This window comes from Eurosta solidaginis, chromosome 5 (genome assembly GCF_040869045.1).
Source record: "Eurosta solidaginis isolate ZX-2024a chromosome 5, ASM4086904v1, whole genome shotgun sequence".
NCBI classification, from domain to species: domain Eukaryota; kingdom Metazoa; phylum Arthropoda; class Insecta; order Diptera; family Tephritidae; genus Eurosta; species Eurosta solidaginis.
In genome coordinates, this window is record NC_090323.1 from 38,474,213 (window position 1) to 38,482,119 (window position 7,907).

The following is a 7,907-nucleotide window of genomic DNA, read 5'->3' on the forward strand; positions in this document are numbered from 1 at the left end:
GGCATGCCCCTGTCCACTGATTTTGCAAAGTCAGCATATAAATTTATTATATAACTTTTATTTTAGTATTTTGTTTGAATAACGTGCTGAATTGGGTGATGGAAAGTCCGTGTTAAGCTGACATCGAAAGCGCCTGTTATTTTAAATAACTTTTGAATAGTTATAAAGAGTTAAATTTCGCAATTAGTTTCTTATAACTGGCAGTGATGCGCATCCGTTGATACCACTTTCGACCATATCCGACCAATTTTCGACATGAACAATAAATGCCCTAACAGTCTTAAACGTGTAGAAAATATAGTAACGCGCCGGACGCAGCGCCGCCACGCCGATATTTTTGACATTCGGCGGCGGCGTGCGAAAAACGACCAAACTCGGCGGTGGCGGCGGCGTTTATCGGCGGCGTATATCTCTACTGCACAACAAGCAATTACACCTGCATCTAATATAAATCAGGTCCCTTCTCCAGAACCTGTGGCATCCACAAGTAAAGGAGTTGTTTCACCATTGCAGATTTCACCTTTGCCAAAAATCAGAAAACCAGCGGCTAATGGCAGAGGAAGAAAATCAAAAGCGACAGTACTAACAAAATTACCTTATAAGAACCTGTTGGAAGAAAGAATTCTAAAAATCCAGGAAAAAGAAAAGGCTAAAGCTAAAAAAGTAAAACCATTGACGAAACCTCCGAAAAAGCCCGAAAAGATAACAACGAAGATTTAACCAGTGACTCCGAAGTAAGCGTGGTTTACGCAGAATCGGACCAAGGAAACTTCGTTGAAACGCCCCCAGATGGAGCCATTTGCTCTTTTTGCACAAAACTTTGGAAGGATGACAGAAATGTATCAGAATGGAGTGCATGTATATCGCTTGTATTCCCAGGAAAAATCCAATTTTTGTTTGCGAGTCTTGCGATAACTGAGCGCAGACCATTTCAATAGTTACGTTCCATTCCTTTTAAAACCTATGTATTTTTTATCTAAACTAAAATGGAGCCAAGGAGGCATTTTATGTTATCTAATGATAAGATTTTATTTTAAAAAATGTTAATTTTCAGAAATTTTTTCCAGAAAATACTTTTCAAAGCCTCCGATGCATTTGCTACTGATTCATGGAAGTTAGAACAGCAGGCACTGATATTTTATTTTTGTTACCTTTTGTTTATTAAATACATGTTTCTATAATAAAATTTAATAACTTTAAAATGTTTTATTTAATTTTTCCCTCAGTAAAACTTATTTGAGTACACTTCGGGTAATGTGGTACAGTATACCAAATTAAACTACGCTTGTATACCTATTACCTTCCAATTTTTGAGGAAGCGGCTTTTCAGGTTGCTGCATATTTCGTCTTATAAAATGTAAACTGTCAGTGATACACAAGTTTTGTCCACATATATCGTACGTAATATTTCTCCAAACAGCATGTGCTAGAAAAGACTGAAATTGGACTTGTAGTTTGGCAGAAATTACGCGTCAACCAAAAGGTATACCACAATTGCCGCAGTTCCTTTAGAAGATTTTTAAAAGGGTTGTGGATGAATGAAATAAGTTATATCTTTGCAAAAAGGAACTTTATATCAATGGTCTTTCATATCCCAAATGGAAGTATAACAAGAAAAACCAAAAAATTCAAATTTTTGATAGTGGGCGTGGCACCGTCCCTTTTTGACTAAGAAATTTTCTATGTTTCGAGAGCCATAACGCGGAGAAAAATTAACGGATTGTAATAAGACTGGGTGCAAATATTTTACTTATAGCAGGAAATATACCAGTAATAAATAATAGTTTAAAAAAACTAAAAAAACACGCTTTTATAGCTAACCGAAGTAAAAAAATAGAAAATAAAAATTAAAAAGGGTTTATATAACAGTAGTAGAATGTCAAACAATCGTTTACAGTTAATCACCTCAAAATAAAATTTAAGTTATTAACAGAATAATTTAATTCAGAGTAAAAAGCGTGGGGTGCATTTGACACATTTCATGTCTTTCCTCTCAGATAGTTGCCAATAGAATGTTTGTAACATTCAATATCAAGCACCCCACGCATTTTACTGTGAATTAAATTATTCTGTTAATAACTTAAATTTTATTATAATTTTATTTTGAGGTGATTAACTGTAAACGATTGTTTGACCTTCTACTAATGTTATATAAACTCTTTTTAATTGAAAATTATTTTCTATTTTTTAGTTCGGTTTGCTATAAAACCGTATTTTTTAGTTTTTTTAAACTATTATTTATTTTTAATTTTTTAGTTCAAGTAATTTTAAAAGTTTTAGTAGAGAGTGATGAAACCTCGAAACGCCAGTGGTCCATGGATCCCGAAACAACAGTGGAAGTGGATCGAGGCTGCGCTCGCTACGGTGGCCGTTAAGGTTAAGAAAGACAACCCTGGTCCACCGCCATCTTACACCGATGCAGGGTGGTTCCAGGGCAATGTCAAGCTAATTGCCTGTGACGACGCCAGGTCGGTAAACCTCTATAGGGCCGATGTCACGCTGATAGGGGTGGTATATCCGTGCGCGCGCCTCAAGGTAGTGGAGGCGCGTGATATCCCCTCACGACCAAGGGCTAGAGCCTGGGTTCTAGTGACGCCAACGGACCCAGCTGACATCCTGGAGCTGCTCCAGGAGTACAACCCGCCACAGGTTTGGAAGTCAACCCGGATAAAACCGAGCTTGTTCTCTTCACGAGGAGGTACAAAGTACCAAATCTTACACCGCCAAGAATTGGAGGTACGTTCTTAGCGTTTAGCGATCAAGTCAAATATTTGGGAGTCATTCTGGATAGGAAGCTATTATGGAGTGACCATATAGTGGAGCGATCCAAGAAGGCAGCAGCAGAGCTGTTCACCTGCAAGAGGGCAATTGGCACCTCCTAGGGATTCTCCCCTAAGGTGACCTACTGTATTTACACAGCCATTGTGCGCTCGATTTTCCTTTATGGTGCCTTGGTCTGGTGGCCTGCACTAGCTAAAAGTACCTATCTTAAAATGCTTCCAAAGGTGCAATGGAGTTCGGAGCTCTGCATTACCGGGGCTCTCGGCTCCACTCCAGATTCCGTTACATACATACATGGATACATAGATATATAGATAGATACAGGCCAAGCTAATAAAAGCGTGTTACAAATGGACGGGATCGGTTAAAGACCATGCCCCTTTTATATATAAAGGATGTTTAAAAGGGTTCTAGACTAGAATTATAAGCTATGTCTTAGCGAAAAATAGTTGTGTATCAATGATATTTCCCTTACCAATTTTTATTGTAAGAGGAAATTGGGAGAAAGTTTTATTTTTAATCGCCCCTATTCCGGTCAAGCATTACACAACATTTCTAGAGTTGAAACTCACGCTGAGTATATAATTTTCGGTTACACCCGAACGTAGACACCCTTACATGTTTTGCTTTAGTATTTTGTTGTTGCTTCTGAATATTATGATATATTATATCTGCACAGTATTTTCTCAGAGATGTTGGCGTAATTAATGTTCTTTTTTATTTGTTAGTTAAGTGAGTCATTCCAATTCATCCTACGAACCAAGATTCTGCATTATTTATATTTTTTTTTCTAAATAAAGTTTTAATTCAGGTATAGATGTTATCTTCATTTGCACTCATAGTCCTGTTCCGACAAGGATACCTTCTTGGCAGGTGCATCATATTTAATTCCCATGATATGGCCTAGCCAGCTTAGCCCCTGTGTTTTAATTTGCTGGACTATGTTGATGGCTAGGCCATGTTATGCAAATGAAAGATGACGCTACAGCTAAGGAAGTATATATATCCGAACTGGAAGGTTCAGGTGGAAAACGATTTAAACTCCCTTGGTGTGACCACTTGGCGCCAGTTGGCGTAAGTAAATAAGTAAAGACGGCCGCCATTGGGGGTGGTAGCTTGCTCCGCCTACCACACCGAAGATCCTGAGTTCACGCCCCGGGCAAGGCTACGTCCACAAGTTTTTTTTCAATTAGAAGAAAGTTTTTCAAAGCGGGGCCGGTGGAAGTGAAGCAAGCACTCGGAGGGTATTTCAATTTGTACGAGAAATTGAAGAAGCACGACGCAAATTGGAGGAGAAGCTCGGCCTAAATCTCGTCGGAAGTTATCGCGTCTTTTCTTTATTTAATTAAAGATGTCTCGCTTCCGTTTTCAACTCATGGTAGCGTTATTTATTTATTATTTATTAGTCTACAAAGTTAACAATTAATCAGAATAAATATAGTTACGGATTACAGATAAATTACAGAAGCATACAAAGGGAAATTTATATTATAAAATATGTATTATATTATTAAATCAGTTGTCGGGATGGACTGTGATGCTAAGCAACGGGAATTAATTATTAGTGCTGTCGGAATGGACGTGATTTCGAGCAGCTGATGTATATTTAACACACAATAAGTAGGACTGCGGTTTGTGGGAGCTTGGAAAGGCCGTGATTTCAAGCCACCCGCGCAAAATTACTGGAGTTGGTGAAAAGAGTTGGAGGTTGGAAACGACGTGATTTAAGGTAGTCAGTAGATATTTTTTATTGCGTGGAGTGAGTCACACGTATCAATGTTTTTGCTGCTTTTTGAAATCAGTACACAGACAACGAAGAGGTTCGTGCATTTATCCCTAGCGGGTTAGGGGATCAGAATGTGCCCGCGGTAGGTATGCCTGTTTTTGTTGTTGTTGTTGTTGTAGCGATAAGGTTGCTCCCCGAAGGCTTTGGGGAGTGTTATCGATGTGATGGTCCTTTGCCGGATACAAATCCGGTACGCTCCGGTACCATAGCACCATTAAGGTGCTAGCCCGACCATCTCCGGAACGATTTATGTGGCCACATTAAACCTTCAGGCCATTCCCTCCCTCCCTACCCCCAAGTTCCATGAGGAGCTTGGGGTCGCCAGAGCCTCGTCTGTTAGTGAAACAGGATTCGCCGCGGATAGATGAGGTTGACAATTGGGTTTGGAGAAGCTATATATTGCGCTGGCAACCTGAAAGGTTGCGCTACACAGCCCCTTTGAATCTGGTATTTTAGTCGCCTCTTACGACAGGCATACCTAACCCCAGCGGGTTAGGGGATCAGAATATACCCAGCGGGTTAGGGGATCAGAATATACCCGCGGTAGGAATGCCTGTCGTAAGAGGCGACTAAAATATCAAATTCAAGGGGTTGTGTAGCGCAACCCTTCAGGTTACCAGCGCAATATATATGGCTTCTCCAAACCCAATTGTCAACCTCACCTATCCGCGGCGAATCCAGTTTCACTAACAGACAAGAATCTGGCAACCCCAAACTCCGCATGGAACTTGGGGGTGGGGAGGGAGGGAGTGGCCTTAAGGTTTAATGTGGCCACATAAATCGTTCCCGAGATGGTCGGGCTAGCACCTTAATGGTGATGCGGTACCGGAGCGTACCGGATATGTATCCGGAAAAGGACCATCACATCGATAACACTCCCCAAAGCCTTCGGGGAGCAACCTTATCGCTACAACAACAACAACAGGTTCGTGCATTTCGAAATTCGACCTGCATGTGCTTATATGAAGCGGTTGAAAATGTCTAGGTGGTCTAAAGGGAATATTAAATAAAATTTCACCAAGCAGAATGAGCTACTTACTCTTCTTGTGGCGTTTGCTTTTAACGTAGCCTTGTAGGCCCTGTATTCCGTCGAATGCGCTCTCAGAGAGCAGGTGTGAAGGCTAAGTTGCGAAATCATTGGTAGTCGGCTGAGATTGTGGCCTTTAGAAATCTAGCGTTCTTTGAGTTTTTGGTACTTGCTTCTAGCTACGCAGAGAGCGGCCCCGTATTTCGGTTGCGGCGAGATAATGATCCGAGTCAGGATAGGTCCTCGAATCATGCGCACATCTAAAACGTTAAAAGCATGCCATCCGTCTATCAAAACGTGGTCGATCTGGTTACGTGTATTTCAAACGGGGGACAGTCAGGTTTCTTGATACACATTTTTATGATTGAATCTGGTGATGAATATTACCCTGTTTCGGGCACCAGCGAAGCCGATCACCTTCAATCTTTCAGGGAAGGTTTCATTCCGTTCGGGGAAACGTAACATTTTCGGAAATTTTCTCATAAACAACGTTTTCAAATGGTAAATCGAGTACCGCTGTGTAGTTGTTTACACTTCAAGTTCTTAGCCCCATATCTCCTTCACTTCATTAGAAATTATTCGTCCGGACTCCCATGTGTTCACCATGCACTCACATTAGACCGTGGGTCGTTAATATCCGATCCAATTCATTACTAAACCTTGAGGGAGGCGATTAGAATTAATATGGAATCTCTTTCGGTTCTCACTAATGGAAGGCCAAGTTTGCATGTACATCGAACTCACTATGGGTTCGAAGAGCCACATACCAAGGGAAGGAGTGGTGTTTCTTCAACTGGTTTCTGTACAGTGTTCTTTATAGCAGGACCTAAAAACGGCCTTGCGATCTGCGTCTAGACTATAATATGGTCCAGTTGGTGCTTCTCTGGCATCCTTATGGAAAACTTGTTGTCCAGGCAAGTGGAGATAAATCTTAGGACCGCGGGGTACAAACAGATCATTTTGTTTGGCTTTAACTCCCACATTTTACATACGGCCCAGCCACATATGTAATAGGGACACGATTGCGGTTTGCGGATAGACGTTGTTTTCTGTGTCGTCTATGTTGAGAAAAATGTTTAAACAGAAGTTCTTTCTCTATTTTTGTGGTGAAGTCATCCGTACCCATATACAAACTTTTGGAGTTATTCCACGAATTTTGCATCAAGGGAAGTGAGGCCTGCAATGAGTTAGGAACGGAATTTAAGACGACTTCTGCTTCAATTGGCATCAGTTATTCTTTAGAAAGTTGATGACGTAATCCAACTTGTATAGGTTGTAACCCTCGGAATAAGGCGGGATTTACGTAAACGGTTTAACTAGTGCTTCATTTTGGGATACGAGTTTAATGTACGTTTTGGTGAGTTCTTGCTGTGCGAAATTTGAGGAACTTAAAGCAAAATTAAATTGGTCAAAGTCGAGGCTTTTGTCAAAGCGTTCTTGGGAAATTTATACCGGCTTCTAATCCAAAGCGTTTTCGTTCATTCCGCGTGAAGCTCGTACATACTATCATAATTCTGCTTCGTTACTCGCCACTGGCATCAAGCAAAAGTCCATAAATCTTTCAAAGGACAACGAGAATTTTTCTAGTGATTCGTATATCAGAACGTGAGGACATACATATTGCAACGAATTTAGGGAAATTCCGCTTATTTGCAACCTTCTACTAACGTTCGAATCACTAAACTGTTGAATAAATAACTCCACTATTCAATAATGCAAAATGGCCTTTATTAAAGTACTTCACAATAACACTTCTACTTCTCGACAGATAGCGTGCTTAAATCAAACTGATTCTGATTCTCAGCTTTACCTCCTTTTATACTCTGTGATTTCCTCGTTTGCATACTTCTAGGCGTTTCTATTTCTAGAATTTACTATTCGTTTACCAGCTATAAATTTCTCAGCTATAACTACAGATGCACGATTTTTATAGCTTCTTGCATGGCCCATGCGCGTGTATATGTGAGTGATACTTCCACAGATGATTGCCTATTTTTGGGAGCATCTCAGATAAGATATATACATGTGTTTGTGTGCATCTCTCAAACCGTTGTTGTTGTTGTTGTAGCGATAAGGTTACTCCCCGAAGGGTTTGGGGAGTGTTATCGATGTGATGGTCCTTTGTCGAATACAGATACAACCCCGTCGTCACTCGGCATACAAGAACTCAGCCGTTTAGTCCTGGTAAGCATAACGAGGCCTTCAGTATCATACGCACACGGTCGGTGAATCCGTATGCAAGATTATGCCCGAGAAATCTCGTTCCTTCCTACCTTCCCAGGTAGTCGAGCAAAAACGTGAAAGAGTTTGAAG